The following is a 27196-nucleotide window of genomic DNA, read 5'->3' on the forward strand; positions in this document are numbered from 1 at the left end:
TTAGTGTTTAGTTCTGACATCCTTGCTCCTCATAGGGAAGAAGCAATCCCAAATACTTCTTTCAGACTCAAGGTATGCATCTAAAAATGTCAATGTCAGCATAATTGGGGAAAGATCTTTGTTGTTTGTGAGCCATTTTGTTTTTAAAATGTTCTCATCTACACATGTTTAATAACTAGGTAATGTGCAAGGAATTACAAAGCTAGACAGATGCTTTTAAAAATTAGGTGTATATTGCATTTAAGAAAGATGATATGTTTTCTGAAGACATTTCAGACTTTTCTGTAAGTGACCTAGCAGCAATTATTTTACATGACACGTGCTGTTTAGAGTGTTTCTGTGACATGACCTGCTACAACTGAAGAAGCCACCCTACAGAGGTACTTATCATCACAACCGTTATGTTTTCCTTTTTGCCAGGGATTTTAAATATCACCACAAAATCAGCCCAGGAATCCCACCGCAGCTCATGTCTTGCGCTCTCGTGCATTGCTCCACTGACATTCTGAGCAAGATCAATCAATCAATTTCTTCCACCAGGAACTGAGTGGTCATGACATCACCATCAAGTTTAGCTCTGTTCTAGAAAACCAATTGAGCTTGACCAAAATGAGCAGCAATTTATTTTCAACCAAGGAAACTCAGTCTCTGTAGGGTTTTAAATATCAGATACTGCTGCTGAAGTTGGGTCCAGGAAGTACCTCTACAGAGCCAAGAAGGGAAGGGTAAAGGAAGATCAATGTGCTCATTTTCAATAAATCACTAGATTAATCCAGGTGGGATTCTGCAGCTGTGGGCAGAAAGCAAAAGGAGATCATTATTTGTATTTAGGAGTGCAAAAGCAAAATCAATTTTGAGAATCAAGGTTCAGGAGGACTGACTGATGGAAGGGTAGCTATATAAAGAACAGTATAAATTTTGGGATTAGAAAAGCTTTCTCACCCCTGCCACTCATTAATATTAATGAACTCCACATTTTTAAATTCAGTCTGGATGCAATATTCAATATATTTTATACTATTAGTATTTCATTTAAAAGGGCTTGCTTTGCAGGCTGTTTATGGAAAAATCAGTCTCACCAAGATTTTTTTTAAGCACTCTTTTTTTTTAACCTATAACATCAATACGAACTAATGAAACCCTCTGTTACTATGGTCTTTGCTTATATAGACACAACTGGAACCACTCTCAGCACATGCAGTTATATTACTTGCGCTTAATAGCCTCCTCAGGCAAAAGAATATTATGTATGAATATTAAATTTTCCAAGAAAAGTTTTGAAACAGGCACAATACTAATTATAATGCTTTATGATCCCTACCTTTTTTGTTAGAACAATTTCTATAAACCAGTGTCGCTAAGTAGATACAAAGGAAAATATTTCTAGATGGTTGATTATCAAGAAATACTTAGCCTGCTGAATTGATTTGCTTTGTGGTCTCTCAAAATTAGCTTGAATAAACTTTTATTTAAAATATCAACTATATGCTTGGTCATTTGAAAGGAGGTAAAAATAGCAAAAACAGAATAAAATGGCAATTCCCTAAGTGCTGTGCAGCCAGAGCAGAAACGATCAGTGTGATGTTGAAATGGTTAAGAAAACTTGTGGAGACTTGAACATGAATTTCGAGATTTTCCTATAGTAGTGGTAGAGTAAAACTGATAGCACGTTCCATGACATAACAAAGATCTAGAGATAAGAACAAGTATCACATGTTCCTTCAGGAGTGTCTTTAGAATTCAGTGTTTCTCAAAAGGCATAGCTAAAATGACAATCACCAGGCTGACTATTAAAAAGATGCATCTTTGTATTTCAATCCAGACCGCTTCCATGTGGGTCCGAAGACTCTCTGGCTATTATGGTACCTGGCACAATTTGAGAGCCACTATACGTGAATCAAGTTTAGCCGTACATGGACCTCGCTGTCAGTACTCACCAGTCAGTACTGGCAGTCTCTTTCCAAAAATGATGGAAATTTATATAGAAAAGATCATCCTTTCTTGGGGAAAGACATGATAACCAAGTAGCTTGAAGTAGAAATTTTAGAAACCGTCTGACCTTAGTTTGAACCTGAAAGGCAGGCTGTCTCACCTCTCTGCGTTTTGATTTTTTTTTTCTTTTTAATCCATGCCACTAGATTGCTTCAAAGGCAGGGATCATGTTTGTTTGGTTTATAGGGTTCTTAGTACCTAGCTTGATAAATTATTATTGCATACAGATGATGATGACATTTATGATCAACTAAATAAGAGAATGCTAATCTCAGTGGAAATATGTAGAAAACATTCACATAAGATAGATAATGACTCAATTATGATAGAAAGTCAGCCATTCATTCTTGGTTAAGTTAGACTTTTTGTTCCCAATCTAAATTCTGGGAATATAAGAATAAGGAAGACAAAATGTTTGACCTCAAATATCTGACTGCTAAAAAGGAATTCAAATAAATGGAAAATCACATTAAAATATGATAGAACATGGAAGAGATTTCTAGGTCACCTGGGGTAGTCAAACGAAGCACAAGGCAGTTGGAGAAAACTTCTCCAAGGATATGACACGATGTCTGTGTTGGTTTCCTAGGGCTTCTGTAACCAGTTACCCCAAAATAGCTGACTTAGAACGACAGAAATCCATTTTCTCAGCTCTGGAGGCCAGAAATCCAAAATCAAGGTGTCCTCAAGGCCATGTTCCCTCTGAAGGCTCTAGGGAAGAGGAGTCCTGGGTTGCCCTCCAGGAATCCTTGGCACTTCTTGGCTTGTACCTGCATCACTGCAACCTCGGCTTTCTTCTACACATGACCTTCTTCCCTATGTGTTTCTCTGTATGTTCTTTCTTCTTCTTACAAGGACACCGCTCATTGGATTTAGCCTCCCCATCACCTTAATTAATTACGTCTGCCAAGACTCTATTTTCAAATAAGGCCACATTCTGAGCTTCTGATGGATGTTGATTTGTGGGGAACACTCTTCGACTTACTGCAATATCTAAACAAAAATTTTCAACTTCAAGTAAAAGTTGACCTGACTGAGGAGGTAGAAAATTACTTGCCTGTGATGCACACTGCATTGTTAGTGGCCTGGAGGGACTCTGTCACTTTATAATCACCATTGTCCACACAGAAATTCTTAACAGAAAACATTTGTCCTTCTTGAGTTTACTATCTATCTTTTGGAGCTCCTGGCTGCTCCAGTCACGTCAATCCATTCTGGAAACAGGAGGTCAGGTCTAGTGTGGATACCAATAACTCTTTTAGCCTTTCTGTATCACTGGTTTGGGAGAATGGTTTTGCTTTCCAGACTCATGGATCCTTCATTATAGAAGCTAAGATCTTGGTTATAATTCCTCTCCTGGCTTTGGCTTAGCAGAGATCTTTCCATAATTTCATCTAATCTGTTCATGTCTGTGCCTCTCCAAAGTCAAGAATAATGAGATTGATGCCAGTTTGCTCTTTACACCTTTTATTACAACAGCAGTTATCATAAAGGGAGCATCTGGTGAAGGTGAAAAAAGAACCGTGGTGTCTGTTAAAAATGATAGCATGTGTGCTTCAACTGATTTGCCTCCTATTCAATCTTTTCATCAAAAACAGACAGCATTTTTTTCTCTCCTACTTCTAGAAAATGAGCCAGATAGGAGGTTTATTTGTTTTTTAGTTTCAATAGCATTGGAGACCAAGCCTACAATGTGTAGAGTCTACTGGAAAAAAACCATGAGGGTCTCCTCTAAAGACTTACTTGGGATGAGTGAGTTTTTCTGCTATGTTAACCTAAGCTGTTGAGCATAACAAGCTACCACATACACCTTTCTGGAAAAACAATACTGCCTTTCTCACTGCCTTCTTTCTGCAAGTTAATGACCTTCTTGTAGGTAAAGTGGCCTCTTAGCCACCTATCCCACTGGAAGAAGATGGTGTGAGCAAAGTCAGGCTTCATGTATAAGGCACAGAACTTCTGAGAAGAAGACAGGCATCTTCACAGCAGATGTTTTTGGTCCCTTGCTTTATGAAATAATTTACAAATTCATAGTTCAGTCTATGTTATCTTTATTTAGATGGTCTTACTTCCATTTCTGATTTTTCAATAACTGTGGGCTAACCAAGTAGGGGGAAAGTCAAAAAACGTGTGTTGTATTTGCTTGTGGAAGAGCTACTATGTAGACAGTAAATAACAGCTAGTTTATCTGGATATAAACCAGGATTAAATCAACCAACTTGGTAAAACAGAATTTTAAGTGGAACATTCTTCAAGTGATTTACTAAAATTGCTTCCAACGAGAGCGCCTATATTTATTTTTAAATGAATTATCATCATATTCTCATACTTGTATGCATTTTGGATCAGGTACTTGTTAAACATTTGAAACAACTGCTTTAACATGAGTGTTGGGAATTTGATAAGAGTATCTTCGTTTGTTAAAGATTAGTTTACACTTCTTGAGAAATAATTAAATGCTAAAGATAATTATGTAACAAAAAAAACCAACTTCTACTGAAACAGTAACTAGAAGCAAGAAAAATGGCATGATTTCCAGTAAAAAATTTTGATATTAAAGAAAAAAAAAACAGTCAAGGGGAATAAACAAAACATGAAACATTACATTTTCTGAAAGATGACGATTTTTAGATATTTTACATTACTTTTGCTATTGCATTAGAGGAAAGAAATTACTCTCATAAAATTTGAGAAAGTCAGGATGTGTACTTCCTGCAAATGTAAATGCTGTCTTTTATTTTCTTTATAATCATATTGATGTGGCTATTTCACCTCCCCATTAATTCTCATGTGAATGACAACTTCTCACACACACACATGTACACACACTTGCTTTCAAGAAAGGCAAAATGATTCCAAGTTAAGATTATAGACTTTTGATCTTGCCGAGCTACGGAGCCGGTATGAGATACTGTAGCTTCATCTATACGGCAGTAAGCACTTGAGCACACAGACCCTGGGTCTGGTATATGTAGTTTATTAAGTGGATGGCTTAGACCAGGCTAGTTAGTATCTCTTTACTTATGTTCCTCATCTGTAAACAGGAGGAATTATTATACTTTCCCTGTAGGATGGCTGTGATTATAAAATAGTTTATACCTACATAAATACAGTGTTAGAATAATGCCAGATTTTAAGTACTTAAGACTCATCAGTAATTATTATTATCTACAAATGGGTATATTAAAGTTCTCTCAGAGCTCTGAGGGAATTAAAAGAGACAATGTGTATATTGTTCCTTTGTAGACTCTAAAGTGATGCAAATGCTAATTTATTGTCAAGTGATGGGCAAATAGGAGCCCCCTACCTCTATTTGCTCTCCTGTACCACATGGGGTACAGCAAGTTGTCAATCGGTCTAATCTTTAGATCTCCTGTAGTTGCTTTGAGGGTGCAGATGAAATCAATTTACAGAAAGCAAATGGTTATGTTAATGTAAATTACTCTAATTGCCCACACCAACAGTTTGTATAATTACTTTTCTTGTATTTACACTATTACAGTGTGTTACTGATGGAACAGGTATTGTCACCATTTTCAGAGAGAAAAGTAAGAAGTTGAGACATCAGAAAGTGGTTCAAGTGCTTTGTAGCATAGCTGGAAGTTAACGCAGGTTTGTGAAATTCAAGGTCAAGAGATTGCACTTTTAGAAAGAAAAGCCCTGTCACTATTATATTTAAAGCAACAGGGCCAACTGAAGTTTCTTTCCAGCAGCACACGATTTCAGCTATGGAGCCGGGAGGTAAGTGCTGACAGCGTCTATTCCTTTCAAACCGGATGTAAAAATGATTTCTACGGTTGCAAAGGTGTTGCTGAAAGCTTTCACTGACACCTGATCCATCTAATGGATCCTTGATGACTATTTAACTCCTGGCATTTATAATATTTGAATAAGATTCCAATGAAAAATAAAATCTGTGTTCAGCAGCCAATCTGCCCTAAACATTCCATCTTTATGACATCATTGTTCTTTTTCCAAATTGAAAGTGTTCACATCTCTTCACCAACCCTCCCAAGTTCTTTACAAGTAGGCACAGATCCTTTTTAGGGATTGAAGCCAATATAAGTAAGCAGATGCATGAATAAGGCTATTCACTGTGTAATTTCTTCTCTGTCATCCTATTGTATTGGTTAAGGCACATGGCCTTATATACCTTGCCAGACATAATATTACAGCATAATTTGGGCTATTTCCATATCGGAATCAATTGTTCCATCGAGCATAGTGGACTGAAACAACGTGATTATTGAAGAAGCCATATGTTAATTATTACAGAAAACCAATTAGGCTCCACTCTGTAATTAAAAATAATTTTTTAAAATCAGTCATTGCAAGTATGAGTTTATCTTTTTGATGTTAATGCAAGTACTTGACTTAATTATGTAACTAACTTTGATTACTATTTGCAAAAGATCAAAAAGCGAAAAAGAAAAAAGGATTTATTTTTAGGTAGAGGCTACTGTCTTTTTGAAAGTTTTTAAGTTCTAAAAGGGAAATTCCAGACTTGCATATGATGTTTATTCATCAGCTCATGTGAATTTATTATTGGGTAAGAGTCCCTGAAAAAATGGAGAGAAAACATTTCTAAGGAGATTAAATCTATTTTTTTCTTCTATTATTGTTCTTGATGTAGTCTTCCGTACTTGGCTTCAGACTGGAGATGTATTAGGCAGTCTTGGGTTTTAAACTCATGTCCTAAAGACGTACAGACCAAAATAGTGATATCTGCCTGAAAGAAAGTGTTTTTTTAAGACAATGATAGAATGTTAGATTTACCAGAGTTTTATATTTCATTTCTTATGGTGTATTTTGCACTTGCTTATGATCTTCAGCACAGAAGCACAGTCATGTAGTAATCTAGAATGATTAATCTTGTTGTTTTTCCTAAGCTCTAGTAGAAGAAAAGACTGGAAAAAGACACCCTGTGCAAGACATTGTGCAGCTTAAGAGCTTTTGAGTTTCCCCTGCCTTTTCATGTGTTGAGGACAGATTGTGACAGTGTGTGGTCATACTTGGTCTACTTGTCCTGTCCACAGGTCCATTAGAAAAGGATAGAGAACCCAGCATACTACTGTCCTTGACAGTTTTTGGGACTGCATCGGGATTTCCATTATTGCAATTGCCTAGGATACTTTACTAAAGGATCCAACTATAAATGATGGGATTCTAAGAGAAATTGTTTAGGTATTTAGAAATGTACTATATTAATTGTTTTAGACCTTAGTTCTGTACATGGGGGAATTACTATACAAATATTTAAATCACAAGCTGAACAAAATAAGGTGTCTTTATATTCACATCTAATGTTTTAATTTTGCGTTTAATCAAATTTGAGGCTAATGATGGCTATTATTCACTCACAATTACTTTAAAAAGCCCCAACCTTATTGATATATAATTTATAAACTTTCATTTAATTTAAAGTATGCAATTCAATAAGTTTTTGTTTGTTTTTGTCCTTTTTTTAAAATTTTGATTGTATAATTTCAGAGTTGAGCAATCATCAACACAGTCTAATACTGGGATATTTTTATTACCACAAAATACAGCCACTGCCCATTCTCTCTACAGCCCCCAGCCTTAGGCAAACACTGATCTGTTTTCTGTTTTTTTAGATATCTAACAACTTATAAAAATGGAAAGGGATGTTTTTCTGTGACTGGCTTCTTCGACTTAGCATAATGTTTTCAAGCTTTGACCACTTTGTAGCGTATGTCAGAACTTCATTCCTTTTTATTGCAAAATAATAGTAGTTCATTACATAGATGTACACGTCACATTTTATTTATCCATTCATCACTTGATGGACATTTGAGTTTTTTCCACTTTTTGGCTCTTGTGTGTAATGGCTTCTGTGAATATTTACATAGAACTTTTTGTGTGGAGTTATGTGTACACTGCACTTTGATATGTGCCTAAGTGTAGAATTTCTGTGTCATATGGTAACTTCATGTTAACCATTTTGAGGACTGACCCAACTGTTTGCTAAAGTGGCTGCACTATTTTGCGTTCCCCCAGCAATGTATAGGTGTGTCAATTTCTCTATATCCTTGCCAACATTTGCTATTGTCCGTCCGTTTGATTATAGCAATACTAGTAGATGTGAAGTAGTGTCTCTTTGTGGTTTTGACTTCCTCTTCCCCCGTGACTAATCATGTTGAATATCTTTTTATGAGCTATTGACAAGTTGTATATCTTTGGGGCAGTATTTATTCAAATACTTTTTCCATTTGTTAATTGGGTTGCTTGTCTTTTTATTACTGAGTTGTAAGTATCTTTTGTATATTCTGGACGCAAGTCCTTTATTAGATAAATGATTTGTAAATATTTTCTCCCATGCAGTGAATTATCTTTTCACTTTCCTGATGATATTATTTGTGTAATAAAAACTTTTCTCTCTTTCTCATTCCTTCGTTGTGCTTCTAAATGAATTACTTGCACTGAAATTCTTTTCTCTGGTAATGCTTTTGAAGGAATCTACAATGGTAGGCAATCTTGTGAGACTTATTAAAAAGGTGATGAAAATAGTATTCCATCAGATAGAATTTCAGTACCTTCCTGTATTTTAGTTCAGTTGCCAACAGTTCGTTTCATTCAATTATCAAACTCTGAATTACAACAAATCCTTATTCACTGATGCCAAATGAGTATAAAAGTCAATGCCATATCTGTTATGCATATTTATAACTACAAGAAAATCCCATACTTGACCTGCATTCTGTAACATTTTTCTTCTTGTAAGAAATATTTTTTGTTCAGAAGTAGTGTTTACAGCCTTGGCTATTCAGATTAAGGAGGAGTTGAGGGGTCTCTCACTGCCAGGAAAAAACAAAACAAAACTGTGAAGCAACACATGAAAATTCTTGGCTTCTCTCACATTTTTACTATTTCACATGGAAAAAATAAAACATAGTCACTAAAAGTGCATCAGTCATCACACCAAAGCATAATATCCTGCACATCATTAAGTGGTAACTCTAACTTTGCTACAGAAAGTTTGAAAACATTGCTAAGGAGCCAAGTAGGTTGAATAAGAAACAGAAATTTAAGGTTTTGTTTTTTGTTTTTTTGCAGGGAAAAGGTAATTAAGCTTATTTATTTATTTTTTAATGGAGGTTCTTAAGGGATAAGACTCTGGAGACACTTAAACTAGTCAAGTACTGTACAGGAATTATACCACAATAAAGGTGTTTAGAAACATTAAAAACTAAGAAAAAAGGAATTTGAACAATGTACTATCTAAGAGAAACATAACTGTAGAATAAGAAATAAATGAGCAGTTGATGTATCGAAAACGTACTTGGTTAAGGAAAGATGGCACAAGCTATGTTTCAAAGCAGAAACAGAAGTTATCAGATAAAAGGTGAGAAATCAAAGGTAATTTTAAATTTTTAACTAAAATTTTCTTTTCAAAACTGGAGGAGACCCCTAGATACATGGTAAATATAAAATAGTTGAGGAACTCCAGTGGCTTTTCTCCCAAACACACCGATAAAGGGAGCAACAGAGTTGTTGTAAGTGAAGCCAAGGGGAATTGAGCAGGTAGCAAGACCTCGAGATAGTTTGAAATGACTGAGGAAGCTGTTTAATAAACTCACAAGGCCTCATGAAATCATCAAAAGACATCCACAGAGAAGTCAATTCAATAATTTTGCTTTTTGGAATGTGTTATTATCTGTGAGTGACTTTCTCAAAAGACATTTTAAGAAGGAGCGATGGTAGAGTGAGCACCACAATTCCAAAGAAATTCTGTCTGCGGGGTGTGGGAAAATCACTTAGCTCAAACATCAAGCCTTGAAAATCCAAGCACCCCAAACAAATAAGTGAAAACTTGTCCATTTGAGATTGTGATTTTTTTCTTTAATATATTTGAAGCACTTTTGGGGAGGGAGTACTTTCTTCCTATAAAGCAAATATAAAACAAACTGTTTTTATCATAAGCAGATCAGAACCGACAAATGCTTCTTAATCCACCTTTCACTTTGACTGATAATCCCCAGCCCCTGAAAATTTACATGAAAATCAAGTTGAGAAACACATTTTAAAAAATGTCCCCATTAAGTTTTAAGAATATTTACTACCCTGAGCGCCGTTTTTGGTAGTCACACATAATTACATGGTGCGTCCCTGTTCTGAACCACAGCACCATGTTGAATTCAAAAAGGACAACTGTCAGCAAAGTGTAGATTATTTATTTTGTAAATTCAAGGATCTTGATTTGAATGAACTTTTTTAAAATGTAGGAAAGAGGGAGGCGAACGAAACCATTGCAAAACCCTGATGAATTACACTGTTTGGAGAATTAAATGTTTAATGTTAACGAAGAAAAACTGGTGACACCAACACAGTCTGAAGAAGAACACTATCAGAGATTCTCCTCCAGGCAGAATGCCAGACAGCTGGAGCCAGTTTTCCACAACAGTACCTTCAGGTTTTATTTAAACTGAAATAAAGCCTGTCATCTTAGCTTCAACTGGCACAATGAGCACAAAGCTTCTTACTCAATTTCAACATTAGTCCTACAGTTGCATCTGGTGATACACATTTGCAAATATATACGCCATAGTGTTTTTACATAGCTGGTCAAAAGCTATTGCTAAAATTCATTATTCAGCTAGAAGTAAAACAAAGGATTATATATATATATATATGACTAAATAATTAGCAAATAAATAAATAAGACTTGTAGCTTGACCTTTCCAGAAATTGTCCAATTGGAAATTGAAACATCTAGAAATGACATGAATGTATCATGGAAATTAGGTTGACCTAATTTGGGTCATCTGTACTTATTTTTTTAAAGAACATTTCTTTCTAACTGGTAATATAATCAATAATGGTATCTCCAGTTCAGTCCTTGATGTCTTAAGGGATAAGACTCTGGAGACACTTAAACCCGTCAAGTCAATTTGCATTTTCAGAATATTTCTCCATTCTCTCTCTTGTTTAATGATGGATCTTAAGTCCAAGAATCATTACACTCTTTTAAACGAATGTTTTCTGTGTCCACACGCATTAACATTATCTATTCATAAAGCTTGTAGCTACACACATCAAGCAGGTTTGTGGTTGTCACATCCCTTTTATTGGATACATTGTTGAAATGTCTTTTCCTTACAATTATAATATATCACTACCTATGATATATATTATATTATTAATGTAATATGTAGCTATTATCTATTCACAAAATAATAAAATTAATATTATTGAAAAATAGGAAAAAATATAAAAAAATACAAAGTGAGAATCTCATAGTTCCATTTCATAAATATACCTGCTACTAATGTTTTAGTGCATATATTATTTTTTGCAACATGGGTATTTATTTTTATATTGCTTTATAACTTACATTTTTTAAGTCAAATAGACCATGTCTCATGCTACATCATAAATATGTACAATTAATAAACATCTTTCTTTGTTGTCTATTACATTGTTCTAAAATTAGTTATAATAAATGCTACTGTGCTATTTCTGGGATGCTTAAATTTAAACTGTATTATACCTGTTTGTGAAACAAATATGTGGATGTGATTGGGGATTCCTTTATAATTCAAAGGCAGCCTATGAATAATTGTTACCGTGATGTGCAGTAAGTGGAGACGGAGATGATACCTGATGGCAAAATCAGCATCTAATGATTTGGTTTCTTGAAAAATGTCTTCTTGAGAAAAAAAAAACCTTTAATATCTCATAGTCCAGAAAGGGTCCTTCTTCACTGTTGACCTTAGGGTCAATTTGTTAACATCACTCAAGGTATCTTTAAACTCTGAACACAACCCCAATATGCCCACAGACACTTCTATTTTGTATATTTGCCCTCCTGTCTTTTTCACACTACATATTATTAAAGAGCGATCAGGAGTGACCACGGCTTTTTCTTCCCCAAATGTGCACTATTGTCTCACATCAGGTTTATTGAATGTTGTAAAGACACCTCAAAGTAAAAGAACAGGTTTTATTTTTACTTCTGTTAAATTTGCAATAAAACCTTTTTTTTTTTTTAGTCTCAATGACAAAGCCTTCCACAAACCTTCCAAGCCTATCTTTGTAAATTAATATTGAAAAATACTGCAAGAAGCAGTGAGGCTGCATGTAGATTGCAGCCTGCTCACAAGCCTGTCTTAGGTAAACTTAGAGCAGAGCATAATTTTTCATATGAGCACCAGGTCTATATTTTGATTTTTTTGTTTGTTTCTTTTGTTTGCTAAATTTTTACTTTGGGATAATTTCAAACTACAGAAAGAGTGGCAAGAATAGTATAAAAACAACTTTATATCTTTCCCCAGAGTCTCAAAGTGTTAACATTACATCACATTTGCTATATAGTTTTATTTCTATTTGTATGGATAGGCATTATTTTCTTCTTGGTCATTTGAGAATATAATGTTCTGTTATTCCTAAATCCTACAGTGTGCACTTTCTTAAAATGAGGGTTGCTCCTTCATAACCACCATAAAATCATCAAAATGAAAGAAAAATTAGCATTGATATTATATTACCATCTAATCCGTAGGCCTCATTAACATATTGTCATTTACGTGGTTTAGAAAGTCAGAATTCAATGGGTTATAAGGTGTTATTTTCACCATTTATTTACATGTTTAACTTTCTCAGATCTGGCAGCAGAGACCTGATTTGTGTGTCCTGTTTATGTGATGGCATGATGGTGTTCTTCATGCTTTGGTCCTGGCCTTTCTCCTGGCACCAAAAAGAGATTCCAGCTGTAGCTTATTATTTCCTTAACTCAGCTCCGGAATCGGTCATTTCTCCAAGAAGGGCTGGATTCTTTTATTGAGAACTGAATTTAAAAACGAAGATACAGATGATAGGTTCGCTCATTGATACTGTGGTATCATTGCTGCTGAGGTGCAGGCCGGCAAAGTTTGAAGATATATATTCGTACAATCATACACACATATCCATACATTCATATATATATATCTCCATATATTCATCTATATCAAGTCTATACCTGTATATTTACAGACAGACATGTTTTAAAAAACCTGCGTTCACACCAATATTTCTAATACCAATTCAACATCATGGGCCTTTATGCCATCTTTCCCCGTTCACGTTTGTTACTCTCGTCTTCCAATTGTTAGAAACATGACTCCTTTTATCCCGAATATAATGATGCGAACTCATAATCATCCTAACACTTTAATCAAAGGATGGAATCAGTTAGTTAAAAATACAATAAAAACATGTCCACTTGCTCCTCCCCATCCCTTTCTCTGTGGTTGGTGTGAAGGGTCCAGGGTCCCTCGTTCAACAGAAACTGGGTGAAGAATGTGGTCGGCATGAAGGGGTGTGCTAGAACCATGACCTGTAGTGAGGACCGCATGATAATCTGTACTTGCTGAGGACCTACTATGCATAAGACGTTCTGCTAGGTGTTTGGGAAGATGTAACTCTTCATGTGCCTTTTCTTTTTGATTAGCATAATTTAACCTCATTCTTTCTTGTCTGACTTCTCATCAATGGTTCTCTTCTGACCCTGTCTGCCATCACGCCTGTTTTTCACACTCCTTGTGACTTTCTTGTTCTCTGATGTCAGCGTGAGTTGCTAGCACAATGTCACAGTCATGGCCTGGCATTGCCTAGGGCACTTGCAAATGATATACTCCTGGACAGGCCAGTGCTTCCTACCTCTGTGCATTCTTAAAATTAGGCTGTGGAGGGAAGTTTGATCAATAATACATGAGCATATGTACGTATACACACAACACAAGCACTAAAGATGGGAACTAAATGATAGGAAGACAGAAAACCTTCCTTTTCTTCCAACTTGTGTTCCAGGCTGTGGTCTGCTCCTAAAAGATGTATTCGTTATCAGTTTCTTAATCTTTTCTGGATGATTTTGTATATGCTTTATACTCTTCCTCCACCACATTCAGGAGCGGTAGACCCCTGAACTTTGGTAAGAAGCTATTCTATTATCTCTCTCCTGGGTTCTATGCTTACTTCCTTCTCTTTTCAAATTCTTTCTCCAGTTCAACCACTATTACCTACTACCCACACCTCAAAACAGCATATTCCTTTTGTAAGAGCAAAAGGCAGACATAGTACAGCAGTTTGGAACACATGAATGGGATCTTTCAAGCAACACTCCTGCTAGGAAACCACAAACGTGCGTGTCACTGAAATTGATCTCACGTTTGCTTGTTTTCTATACGATGCTGACATTCCACTATCTCACATGAATAGCAACTATTTATTTACACGTCTATTCTCACGTCTATTTATGATAGTGGTAATGAAGCCAGTTGGGAAGGGATCAGGAAATTTTTTTCAAGTGTCTGGAATAAAGTTTTATTTTTTACTTTCTTCCTTTGCTTTTTAAATTCTTTCCAATGGTATCTATGGACTGTGTCTTTTAAATCTCTAAGCCCAGTTACTGACATATTGCCTAGCAGAGAATTCAGTAAGGTCTTAATAAATGTTAAATAGTTAATGAATTAATGGGTAGGTCTGGATTAATGTATTAGTATATTATTAACTGCCTTGATAGAACTTGATTTCAGCACAGCCCAACATGCTTGAGTAAAGCAAAGCAAGATCATGTCTGGAAGGCCTTTGCTGACGTTAGAAGGCAAAGGAACTAGCTTTGAACTTGTTTTCTGTTCACATGTAAAGTTTCCTTAAAAAGTCTTTCTGGCTTTAATTGCTGAGTCTTTAGGGAACAAAACAAAAACTTTTGGCTCTTCAGATTGGTGGCATACAGTTAGGTTTTTAATTTTTACCAAATTTTAATTTCTGATGGTTTAATTTTTCCCTCTGTATTCTAAGAGCCTCAGGATTGATCTTAAAGAACCTCCATTTTTTTGATAAGACATTGGGAGGAGGAAGCAAAAGAGGTCCCAGATTTTGTCTTAAAACTGGATTCATAGAAGATACTGCCCGACTACTTCAAGCCCCAAAGCAATACCTTTAAAATTTCATAAAAGGTATTAGGACAATTTTTTGTCTAGTGATAATTATCGAGTTAATGAAATTTTGCTTTTTGAAAGACTTATAATCACTATAAATTATTATGTTGAATTTAATACATTTTAATTCTCTTTTGCTAAGACTGAGCTCAACCTTACACACATACACTAAAATGCTGGCTTAATGCTAATATTGATCCATGATAATATTTGAAGTCAGTATACACAGCCTCGAGAAATGAGGTGAAAGCATAGAATGTCATCTCCCCATCTCTTTTCTAACCCATGCAATTGAAAATATGTGAGTTTTCGTTTTATAACACAGGCCTAACCTCCCTTATTTTAAATGCATTGTAGAAGGCTGACTTGCAAGAGAAAAAATTCATAGAATATTTTAAAGTCCTATTGCTGTGGAGATTTATGCAAATTCCTTATGGAAATGTAGGTACAACTTTCCCTTTATCAATGATGATGCATATTTTCCTGTGAAATACAGGCTGGACTTCACCATCACTACATGAGACTTCTCCAGTGCACTCTTTGTATGAAAAGCATTGGTGACATTTCATTGAAAAATGTCCTCAAGTTGATTTAATATTTCAAATGACTTGAGAACGTTTAAACAGTGGACTTGGACGTCCACATAAAATCCTTTTATTTTCTCTAGGAGGGCTTGGGAGCCGGGAGGAAGGGAGTGCAAGGATTGGGAATTAAAGCAGGTTTTAATAAACATACAAGTTAGTAAGAAACTTTACGGAAATTAAGAACCCATCAATGACAGGTATAACAAGGTCGTTTACAAGCCTGATGTCTAAAGTCCACAGTGATATTAGTCTATTTTGCCTATTCATTTTCCACTCTGAACTAAAGTCATGGCTTTGAACACTGGGGAGTGTTACTGAATGAAATAACCAATTGCAAAATGGGAAATAGCTTGTTCTGAAAATCTTTCCTCAAGTGATTTTTGGACTAGACTCTGTGCAATAGAATTTTTCCTTTTCCTGGACTTGAGAAGGAAAAGAACATAGAAGCTTTGAAAATTATCATATTAAAACACATATGGCGTAAGACCTCTTTTTTACTTACCGAAAATAGTTTTGACAGGAGAAAGCAAGGGCTGGAGTCTGGGAGGGCAAGGAGACATGTACTTTTTAAGTTCTATTACACTGATTGATTTCATAAAAGTAACAAGCTATTTAAAAATTACACCCTCTCCTCTGATTCCCTTGTACTTTTCAACAGATGGCACCCAGCGAAGAGCATGCCATCAATCATTCTACGTGTTGCCCAGCGCTTTTCCGGTCCCACTTTTCTTGTGCCTTTCAGCGCCATTTGCCACTGTGGCATCTCTACATGTCTGTTTGCTGAAACAGTCAGCTGCCGTAGCTTGGCTTCCTAAGTCACTTGGCCCAAATTTCAGTCTCTCTCTTAAGAAAAGCTAGGCACAACGTATCGTGTCCACATGCTCAAATCAAGATGCGCGGAATTCAGAAAAGAAGCATGAACAAAGAGGGCATTGGTACTGAACCATCTCTCCAATTTTTATGACTCCGTTGGCCTACAGTGATTTTCAAGAAGTTAGATTTTATGGTGCATCTTTTCTTGGTGCAGCTTAATTTGATGGCTTGGATCGATAACCTCTTGCATTCAGAAGCAGCCCTAAGATTTTGACAATTCATACCAATTAAGTTCAAATGTGTCACGAAGTGACCCATCTGACACTGTCTTGTCAGTCAGTTGACAACAAGTTGCTCCTGTTGCATGAATTATAGACATGATCAGCCCCTTTGGGGATCTGCCAAAGGGCAGTTGCAGCAACAGATTAGAAGGGTAGAAAATTTAAATTTAAGGAGGGGGAATTAACTTTCACTAAGTTAATAAACACCCACACTCCTGATTACTAATGGGTATTAGCTTGCACTTTGGAACTTTCTCAGTCTGAGTGAACATATGCTACTTCAAAATGCTAGCGTGCCAAAGTTGAAAAAACATCATAACCGTAGAATTCTAATCCTCTTTTAGTTGGAATACACGGCTTGATCTATTTGAAAATGAGTGAAATCATATTAGAGACTGGACCATTTGCAGAAGTAACAACATGCTTGGCATCACCTGTTCCTTTCAGCCTGCTCCATCCTGCTCTAGCCTGTTTGTTAGACACAGTGATTTGGTTTTCTTTTCATTCTGTCAGGGATTGTGAGTACTATTCACTTTGGTTTGACCATATTCTACCTTATAATGCCTTATGATGTGTATGACGGTCCAGCTGCGTAATAGGCAGGCCCAGCGCGAAACAAAAGTCCAGATCCCCTGTCCAGCAATTGTGACTTTCAAGATGGCAACAGCCGAGCAGGAGGCTGCTACGTGCACCGTCTCTTTCTCACGCCTGCTTAAAATCTTTAAAGACAGAATCTTTTTGTAGTTATTTTACATATTATACATGAATATGCTTTAAAAATCAAAATGTCTAAAAGAACATACAATGAAATTTGAAATCCTCAGTCATCTTGTTGAGTGAGTATCACCATCAACAGAGTCTTGTGTTGGATATGTCTTATGTGTAATGCCTTTACACTTTGTAGAAATCAGATGAGTATTTGTCAGTTGCTAAATTAGAGGAGGGGTTCTGGATATAGCAGCAATGGAACTGAGTCATGGGCTTAGAGAACGCTTGACAGTTAAGCTGGAGAAAAGACCTAAATGTGCACCTTCATTTAATGAGTGAATACAGAATATCAACAGTTTTCTCTTACTACTAATTATGCTCATTTATAATGCTCAGGGAAAATTAATTTTAAGCGATACTAATTATATTGAACCCACATAGAATTCACTGTTGGCTTCATAATGGGACTTGCTTGACAAAAATCAACTGAATTGAAAGCATATTTGAATCCCTGTAACAGTGAACCTGATTAATATGCATTAAACAGTTTGATTTAAATTAGGCTAAAATAAAACACAATTGAAAAGTCCTACTATGTAACAGGAAATTTAATTGCATCCTTGTGTCATCCCTGTGCATCAGGGTTTGTCACCAACATTTTTAGACAAGAACATGAAGGCTTGGATTACGGAAAGAACCAGCCCAAGGTCACTGAAGCAAGTAAATGGTTTCCAAGACTGTAAACGTTACAGTTCCTACATTACCCCTTGAGTTTCCATGTTACATAAAACTGTTAAAAATAGTTCATCCAACACGTATATCAGTTACTCACCTATTATAAGCTCCCTAAGTAAACTGATAACTATGCTACTCAGAAAATCGTCTCTCGCATCTGGAAAAACAAAATCATCTCGTCAGAATTCATCAACCCTGATAAAGTATGCAAAAGGGGAAAAACAACACAACTAGCGTCTAAACCTCAGAAACAAAACAGAAGGCGATAAAGAGAAATGACCTGGAGCCCTGTCTCCGAGCATAATTTCTTTATTTACATGCTGGATTTATATCATGCCTGCCTGCTGAAGAGCTGATGTAAAATCTTGCACGTGGTCTGCTTTGAAAGCGAAATTTACAGAATCTGCCTGGGTTTGAAGGTGAATAACCTCACATATATTCCAAGCACTTGGTGTCTGTCTACAAGAGAGCCTGCCTGCCACCTTGAATGGATAATTAACATTTACTTAACAGTTAACACACTTACAAGCGTTTTGCTCTCATTTTTTTTTTCCTTCTTGTTAAAAAAAATGAAGTTTTCAGTGGTGATGATGTGGTATCTGGATGAGCACGGTTAAAAGGAACAGTAGGTAATCTGCAGTCTTTTCCAACCAGAGCACATGCAAAGACTACCCATTATTTCAGCCCCTGGGGGGATAAAATGATCGTTTGCGTCATTTCTGAAGTGTGAAATGAGAGCTGTATCTTTGGCAGTGTTTAGATTTCTAACCACATGAAAGATTGGAAGTGTTTTTATTCCAATGTAAAATGAGAAGATGGTGTGATTTCAAAACACTCACGTCTGGGGAAAGGACTGAAAAATAGCATTTTTTTCCTCAGGTTGTATTTATTCTCAAATCGGCCATTTATTTATTTACTTACTTATTTTCTAATTTTTTCTATGTCTACCGTATGTAGAACAGTTTCAATAAACACAAATATTTTTAAGGCATGGTCCCAGACAAAGTAAGGCAAAAATGAGTAGAAATGATTACAGGAAATGCACTTAAATGGTAAGACGCTATTTGAAGCAGCAAAGATGGACCATATATAATGCGCTGAGTATGGAATTAGGTGGCCTCAATGCCTCTGTGAGTTTTTCAAGAGAAAAGAAAATCTTATAGAAAAATCACACACCCACACACACACACACACACACACACACAAACACTTTGACAAGCCATCTTTCAGATCTGTGATGCCTGCATGAAGAAATTTAAGCATAAGGGAAATGGGAGGAAGATGGGAATACTTTGCATGGAATGGGATCACAGCTGAAAACGCAAAGGACACACCAGCTGACATGGCTCTGGATACACGGGTCTTGTTCATACTCATATATATTGTCTCCTTGAGACTCACATAACACTGCTCGCTCCAAGATGGACCCCATGCCACTTAAGTTTCCACTAATCTAGTATTGTTTATTCTTATGTAATACAATGCTTCAAATCCTAAAACTAACTCTTCTCTGACACTAATATCTTTTATTACTAATTTACTTAGAAAAAAAATCTATTGTCATCTATTCTCTACGCTTGTCCCTCTCAGTAAACTAATTTATCACAGGAAGCCTTGTTTCAGTGTTGAGGTAAATAAGCTCTAATAGAGCTCTTTATGTTTATTTTCTTTCATTACTGTTAATGCAAATAGTAGCACATAAGGTTGCTGATGAAAAAGTGACATGCCTCTCTCCCTGTCTTTGCAAAGAATGTTCTGGGAGTTCCTTTACACATCCAGTCAGGGAAGACAAGGTTCTCTCTCTCTCTCTCTTTTAGAAATATACTCTTTTAGGAAGGTTAAATTTGTTATGTATACATATGTATCTGTTATATATACATCTATATCAGTTTTATATATATATATATATACATATATATATTTGTTATATATATTATTTAATCTTCCTAAGAGTAACTAATTTCTGCCTCTTCCTGCTTCAAAAACCTTCAGTGTCTTCATAAAGTTTAAAGAATAAATCTTGGACTCTGGACATGGGCAATCAGCACATTCTGCAATTTGGTCCAAATTTAATTACTGCTATTTAATTTTTTGTTTGCTTGTTTGCATCTTAAGCTCCTGGAAAACTGAACTCCGTGGTGGACACCTACCTCTGCCCAGTATATGCTTCTTTCTTCTTTCTGTATATTCAAATTCAAGGTCTGTTTTTATGCCCAGATAAAATTTCAGCTCATCTAAAGTCTTTCCGTTCATCTCTAAGTTAAATAATCTCGCCTTGCTCTGAACTTACATTGTACTTTATCTCAACTTCTTTATGGCATTTGTCACTTTCAACCTGTGTAATAGTTTGTTACATAACACCAAGAACGCATTATTTACATACGTGTTATTTTCCCCTCTCTCTCAAGATAACAAGTTCAATGAGACTCACGTCTAAATTTGTCACTGTACCTGACATATCAGTAAGCCATTTGCTTTGCACTTTGAAGGTACGTGGGAGATATTTTTTAAGGAAACGAATGAATGAAGATTAATGTTATAAATGAGGAAACAAGCAGGCAGCAGTTCAATGATTTTCCCAAAGTCACAAAGGAAATCTGAAGAGGAAGTAAAAGTAAAAATTTTAATTCGGTAAATACAACAATTTTCAAAAATACCAGTGTGAGTAGATAATAATTCACTAAATATTCTGCATGAGCTTTTGACCTAGCATGAAACAATCAACATTTTAGGAGAAGATTCCAAACACCTCGCCTCCCTTGCCTGACTGTTTTTTCACAGTTAATTTCTTTATTTTTCTAGGGACTATATAATATATGGAATTACTTGTACACCAAAATGTATACCTGAATTATTTTAGAAACTAACACTTCATATTTGGAGGTTCAAACACTCTTGATTAACAATTTTGCAGCTTGATTTTTTTCCCCGTCTTTGTGGAAGTCAGCCTCTTCTAGAAATGTTCCAATCTCACGAGAAATACAAAGCTTTTGGTATTTTATTTCATCTAAGAATCATTTCATCACAGAATCCTTGACATTTGGTGGAAAGGCTTATTTTTTAAAAGTGTCAAATCCTATTTCAGTTCCAAGTTTCACCACAGTTTTTTTTAATAGAGAAGAAGAGGGTGGATATTCACAATCATAGCAACATCATGTATGTTTCATTGTCCAACTGAATAGGCCAAAGGAGAATACCTAGCATTGCCCTTTTGCTCTTCCTTTTTAAAATTCATATATAGTTGGTTTACAATATTGTGTTAGTTTCAAGTGTGCAGCATAGTGATTCAGTAGTTTTGCAGATTATACCTCATCATACATTGTTATAAGCAATGGGTATAATTCCCTGTTCTACACAATATATCCTTGTTTATCTATTTTACATACAGTGATTTGTATCTATTAATCCCATACCCCTATTTCCACCTCTCTTTTCCCTCTCCTCTTTATAACTGAGTTTGTTCTCGGTATCTGTGAATGTATGTTTGTTTGCACGTACATGTATTTATTATTATTTTTTAGATTCCACATGTAAGTGCTGTCATGCAGAGTGTCTTTCTGGGTCTGACCTATTTTAGTAAACAGAACATGCTCTAGGTCCAATCTTGTTGCTGCCCTTTTGCTCTTCCTGTTCCTACTTCAGTCTGATGCTTTCACTATCTCAAGTTGGAAGTAAAAAGATGGCCCATCTTTAGGAAAAAATCTCCCTGTCTTTTTAGCAAACATTTTGCAACACCAGGGAAAGGGGTTATTGTTTTGTTTTTTGCTGGTACCTAGTATATCTTTTCCACATTTTATTTTCCCCACAGACTCTGACATATCCCTCCTCCATTTCTGCACATTCTTTGGTTTCACAGCTTTAAGATCTAGGTGAGATATTGAAAAATATGTGGGTCTGCTTTCACATTTTATAAATTAAAAAACTGAAGCTCAGAGAGGCAACATGATTTATTAAAGTCACACAGCTACAAAGCCCTCTGGTTCTATTTTTTAGTGGCTGTATTGACCAGAAGGAAAGTGGAGGTCAGTAGCAGTAAATTAAATTACTGAGTGAAGAAGAAAGAGTAGAAGCTATTTGGGTCTTATGTAAAAAAAGAAACAAAACTCAGGAAAAATATGAAATATGGTGCATCCTTAGCATCACAAAGGTGAGGTGAATCAAGGACATGTTGACAGTTTGACCAAATAGATATAAATTTTGATTAAAAGCTGAATCACTGTCATTTGCCCTTGCTAATCATTTCACATGAACAAAAATCACTTGCAGAAAATATGTAATTGTAATTGTAGATGGAATCATATGTATTATTTAGTTTTATTTTGGCAAAAAAAATGGGGAAGTTTGGAGAAGATTTTTTTTCTCCCAGATAAAAAATGAGATCATAAGAGAATAAGCCTTTGAATCATGTATTTAAAAAAAGTGTTTTGGGTCTGTACCCTCCAGAGGTTTGGGTCATTGAAGATCTGTTTTTTCCATTCACTGACTCTGTTCAGTGCGAAGTTCATGCAGCTGTATATGCAGACCGTCAACCTCTCCTACCCACTGAGTTCTCTGCCCAGAAGGGACATTTGCCCATGCATTACTAGAAATTTATTCTCCTAGTGGCATGTACTTTTTGGCTTTATATCAAAATAATTGTAGCATTCTGTCCTTTACAATCTTGCAGGCATATTGGGAGTAAAAACAAAAGCCAACATACCTGATTTCCTGTTAACCTTGATCCCAAACTCACCCCAGCTTTCATATATTCCTGGGAGTTGGGATGCTCTGACTGCAACTTTAAGATAGCCAGTGTGGATGGAGTGACTCGGGCTGGTCAAGACATCCCCTGTTTTCATAGAAAACTTCTGGACATGAATAAAGCTTGTATAGTTGATCAGTACAAGAAAGTAAAGGATATGAGATGCTGGCTTTTGTGTAAGAACTTACAAAAAAGGATAGGATGCTTTTGAAATATATTTTAATTAGAAATGACTGATCATCTGTTTACAGCCACCCAATTTCTCAAGCCATTCCTTCATTCTGCCAGTCCCAAGGTCCCAGCCTCTTAGCCTTTGTTGTTAATTACAACATGTTATGGTAATGAGAGCTGCATATTTCATCATAATAATGTATAGAAGGTATATGAGGTAAATTCAAAGCCAATCCCAGCTATGGGTGCAGTTTTTATAATGATTTACTTAGTTAGTTAACTTGCTTCCATTTCTTTGCCACTTAATGTTTTTCAAATTCAGTAAATTATTTTATGTCACACTGAATTAACACATTTTATGTCAATTAAACCTCCTCTTTAATAAGTAAAGTAAAAAATGACATTCAGTATGGTTTCAAATGACAAATCAAGATCTCAAGTTAACCTGAAATCCTGTAATGATTTCAATCTATATTTTTAGGTGCAAGTGAATTTTATTTTATTCTAATACGTCATAAATTTATATTTTATTCACTTGTATTTCATTTATTTGTATTTTAATTGGAAAGGTTTAGTAAATTAAAGTGCCATACAGAAAAATCCCTTAATTCCTTAAATATTCTGAGTAATCAATTTTTATTTTTTGGTTCACAAGATGCACAACATTGTTTCCTGAGTTGTATTACTTTGATCAAGACAATGCCAGGAAATGATTTCTTATAAAATACTGTGTATGTGTAGCTTCCAATTAAAATCCAGGCAGATAGTTTAGTCCTTGAGTTAAGCTGATACTTTCAGGAAGTTACTTGATTAAGAAGTGAGTAACTGTAAAGAAATCAAATGAATCCTGAACACATTCCTTAATATGTTAACAAATTGTGAAATAAAGAGAATGTTAGAAGAAAACTGAATTAAATTATGTCAATACCAAGTTTATAGATCATTTTCATTTCCATAAATGTAATTAGCGATAACTGCATTAGCAATGGCACAATAATGTCAAACAAATCTCTCTACCTCGTGGTTTGTTTCAGCAGTACACTTGTGTATGAGAGAATATTCTTTTGAATAACAGGCAATCATTTTTTTCCACTCCTGGTATGTGCTTTCAAGTAGATGATGCCCAATTATTGCAGGTCCTCTCCTCTTTCCCCTTCTTTGGTCACTTTTTTCTAGGAGAGTTGGAAGCCCTTTTCTGATTGGTAAATTTGGGAAGAGTAAATTAAACGGACTCAGCTCAGCCGCTCTTTTCTATTGGCAGGGGTTATTTTGTACTTGGTGTTAAAAGAAAATTCAGAGGACTTTACTAGGTATGAATATTTAAATGAGCAAGAAACAAAGTGTTTGCAAACAAGGATACTTCAAACCCCAAACTAGTATGAAGCTCAGAAACATGATGTTACCTGATGGCTTATAAAGTGAAAATAAAGTTGTTTAACCTCTACAATGATTGGTAAATACAGCGGGAGTTTCCAGATGGCTGGGGATTGGTTAAAAGCGACTATTTCCTCCATTTTAGGAAGATGACTTAAGTTTCTTTTATGATTATCAGAGGCATTAGTAAGAAATAAGCTAAGTTTTTCTTACATTCATGAAATAAGCTAGAATTCATTTTGCAGACATGGCTTAAATAATTTTGTCTACCTGTAGGATTTTCAAGCCTGGTCTCCATTTAATTTTAGTTTAACCATGGTAAGTCCTTCAAAGTGGGCAATTCTTCTTAATTCTGGGGTTCATTGTTAGGAGAAAATTAGGCTTTCCTATCTAAGGTCGTGCCCTCCGACTGGCTTCTGTCAGTACACCCCCCACAAAAGAAAAGAAAGAAGGAAAGAGAGAGAGAGAAAGAAAGAAAGAAAGAAAAAGAGAGAGAAAGGAAGGAAGAAAGAAAGAGAGAAAGAGAGAGAAAGGAAGGAAGAAAGAAAGAGAGAAAGAAAGAGAAAGAAAGAAAGAGAGAGAGAAAGAAAGAGAGAAAGGAAGGAAGGAAGGAAGGAAGGAAGGAAGAAAGAAAGAAAGAAAGAAAGAAAGAAAGAAAGAAAAGAAAGAAAGAAAGAAAGGAAGGAAGGAAGAAAGAAAGAAAGAAAGAAAGGAAAAGAAAGAAAGAAAGAAAGAAAGAAAGGAAGGAAGGAAGAAAGAAAGAAAGGAAGAAGAAGAAAGAAAGAAAAGAAAGAAAGAAAGCAAGAAAGAAAGAAAGGAAGGAAGGAAGGAAGAAAGAAAGAAACTAAATTTAATTTTTCTTAGTCTTTTCTTTGTAACATATTTTAGTTTGAGCTCACTTTTTTCTTTTTCAATAGAGAAAAAAAAAGTTGCCTTTCTTTAGTGTAACATGTTTTTAGCTTTTAGTTGACCTAAAGTTTTCTTTGTCCCAATATGTGTTCCACAAAGCTATAGAACTACTTGCTGTTCTCTTGAATATTATAAAATTCACTAAAGAAGTCTATAGTTAATCTGTGATAAGATTTCAAGATTAATAAATCTGAATTTTCTTTGCACCAAGTTTGAAATGTAAAATCACTCATGCTGATTAGAAACTCTCATTGGAAAATGTTTATAACTTTGACTAATAAAAACAAAAAAAGTTTCCTTCCATCTAACAGAAATACTGAGGATTTACCCATGGTTATCAAGTAGGTAAACTTTCAAAATAGTATTTGAAGCCAGATTTGTGTCAAGCCAGTGATGACTTTCTTTCCACTATACTGTGCTGGTTCTTTGGAAAGACTGTATATTGCAGCTCAGTTAAAAAAAAAAATGAAAAGAATAGTGGGAAATACCTCATTAATGATTTTTTTTAATTATTCAGTGCCTATTTTATTATATAGTTACTTTTTAATACATATTCATATGTAAACAATATTTTTTACAAGATAACCTCCATGGGAAGAAATTTTGCAGGCTCTGAAATAGATCATAGGATAAACAATAATTTTTTTTTGTGGACAAAAGGAATCTTACCTGCTGAGCAATATGAAGTTTCCTTTAAAACAGGACACAAGAGTTACATGTATTTTATAAGAATCACTTATTTTCTTTTTTCTGAACCACTATTGGTTCAGATCACCCTATTTTTAATCTTTAGGAGTAAATCTTTGATTTTTTTTCCTATGTAAATAGACGATATGATAGCTCGTGCCTACAGAGCCATGTTTGGTATACTGTGCGAAGCCACTGTGTAATACTTCTCATGGCTCTCAGCCTGGAAAAAAAATCATATGATCCCTATAGTAAGAAGCATGGAAAATGAACTAGTAGATAGTATAAAATGAAATATTAAGTAGTGGTATAAGGAGGTATAGTCAAGATAATCAGAAAAGTGAGTAAGAATGGTGCAGCTAGAATATTTGAGGAAAGCTTTTTAGATGCAAATTATTGCTTTGTCCATATTCTACTTTTGCATAGTCCTGTTCTGTGCCATTTGCTCTGCATGGTATGAGTGCTGAGGTTCTTAGCCGTGCCTTTCTTCTCCTGGAGCTAATTAATGGAATCGCAGCTCTCGGTCTTGAAAACTACAAATTGCAGTGAAAGAACTCTAGCAAGATAAGGAGAAAATACAGCTGTAGAAAAACAGACATAATTCTGTAGAGTTCAGACACCTAAGAACCTTGGACTATGGAGACTCTTGGTATGACCTGTGAAATTAAGCTTTAGCCTCAGTAACATCTATGATTCTGATTGGTTGTAACCTAACAATCCGTTGTGCTGATAATATCCAAACTGGTGTCTCCATTTTCTGGAACAATAAAATCATGTTTTCTTATTAAACCAGAAGAGGATTACTGACATTTCTTTCTCTTCCCACCTGCCTGGAGTAGAGGGCGAGAGCCCAGTCCGTGACTCTGTTCCATTTCTTACTGAAGTAAAGAGGCTAAGACATTTCGCTTCATTTAAATTAACAATTTCTTGGAGGTGTTCCTTAAACTGAATAGTAAAAAGAAGACAGAGTTGTAAAGAGAGTAGAATGGAGGAAAACTGATGACTAGTAGAAGGAATGTAAATTAAAAATGAGGAGTAGGAAATGTTGAGCCCTTAGGACTTTTTTAGGAGGTAGGGCCAACTCCATCATTAGCTCACTATTCATTTATTCATTCATTCAGCATGCATTTATTGAGTTCCTATTTGGTACCAGAAACTCATCCAGATTTAAAATTACAAATAATAATAATAATAATAATAATAATAATAATAATAAACTTGAAGTCAAGAATACCTATCTCAGAAAAATTAAGTGGCCTTGAA

At 35.3% G+C, this 27196-nt stretch overlaps 2 long non-coding RNA genes across 8 annotated transcripts in view; both read right to left on the reverse strand.

The window, feature by feature from the left end:
• Positions 1–600: 600 nt before the first annotated feature.
• Positions 601–27196, reverse strand: part of LOC140700875 (uncharacterized) — a 105304-nt gene continuing 78708 nt past the window's right edge. The window contains exons 6-7 of one of the 7 annotated variants that reach the window (XR_012079601.1): positions 8704–8807; positions 601–790 (exon numbers count right to left, since the gene is read on the reverse strand). This is a non-coding gene — a long non-coding RNA (uncharacterized lncRNA). Of the gene's footprint in view, positions 791–8566; positions 8808–17283; positions 17328–18148; positions 18209–18562; positions 18739–23580; positions 23789–27196 lie in introns of those variants that run through there. The other 6 variants (XR_012079603.1, XR_012079604.1, XR_012079607.1 and 3 more) reach the window with 6 other exon arrangements.
• Positions 12573–17280, reverse strand: LOC140700876 (uncharacterized). Its single transcript, XR_012079609.1, has 3 exons — positions 17163–17280; positions 16017–16054; positions 12573–12796 (listed from the first exon to the last, which is right to left on the reverse strand). It is a non-coding gene; the product is annotated as an uncharacterized lncRNA (long non-coding RNA).

This window comes from Vicugna pacos, chromosome 13, assembly GCF_048564905.1.
Source record: "Vicugna pacos chromosome 13, VicPac4, whole genome shotgun sequence".
NCBI classification, from domain to species: Eukaryota; Metazoa; Chordata; class Mammalia; order Artiodactyla; family Camelidae; genus Vicugna; species Vicugna pacos.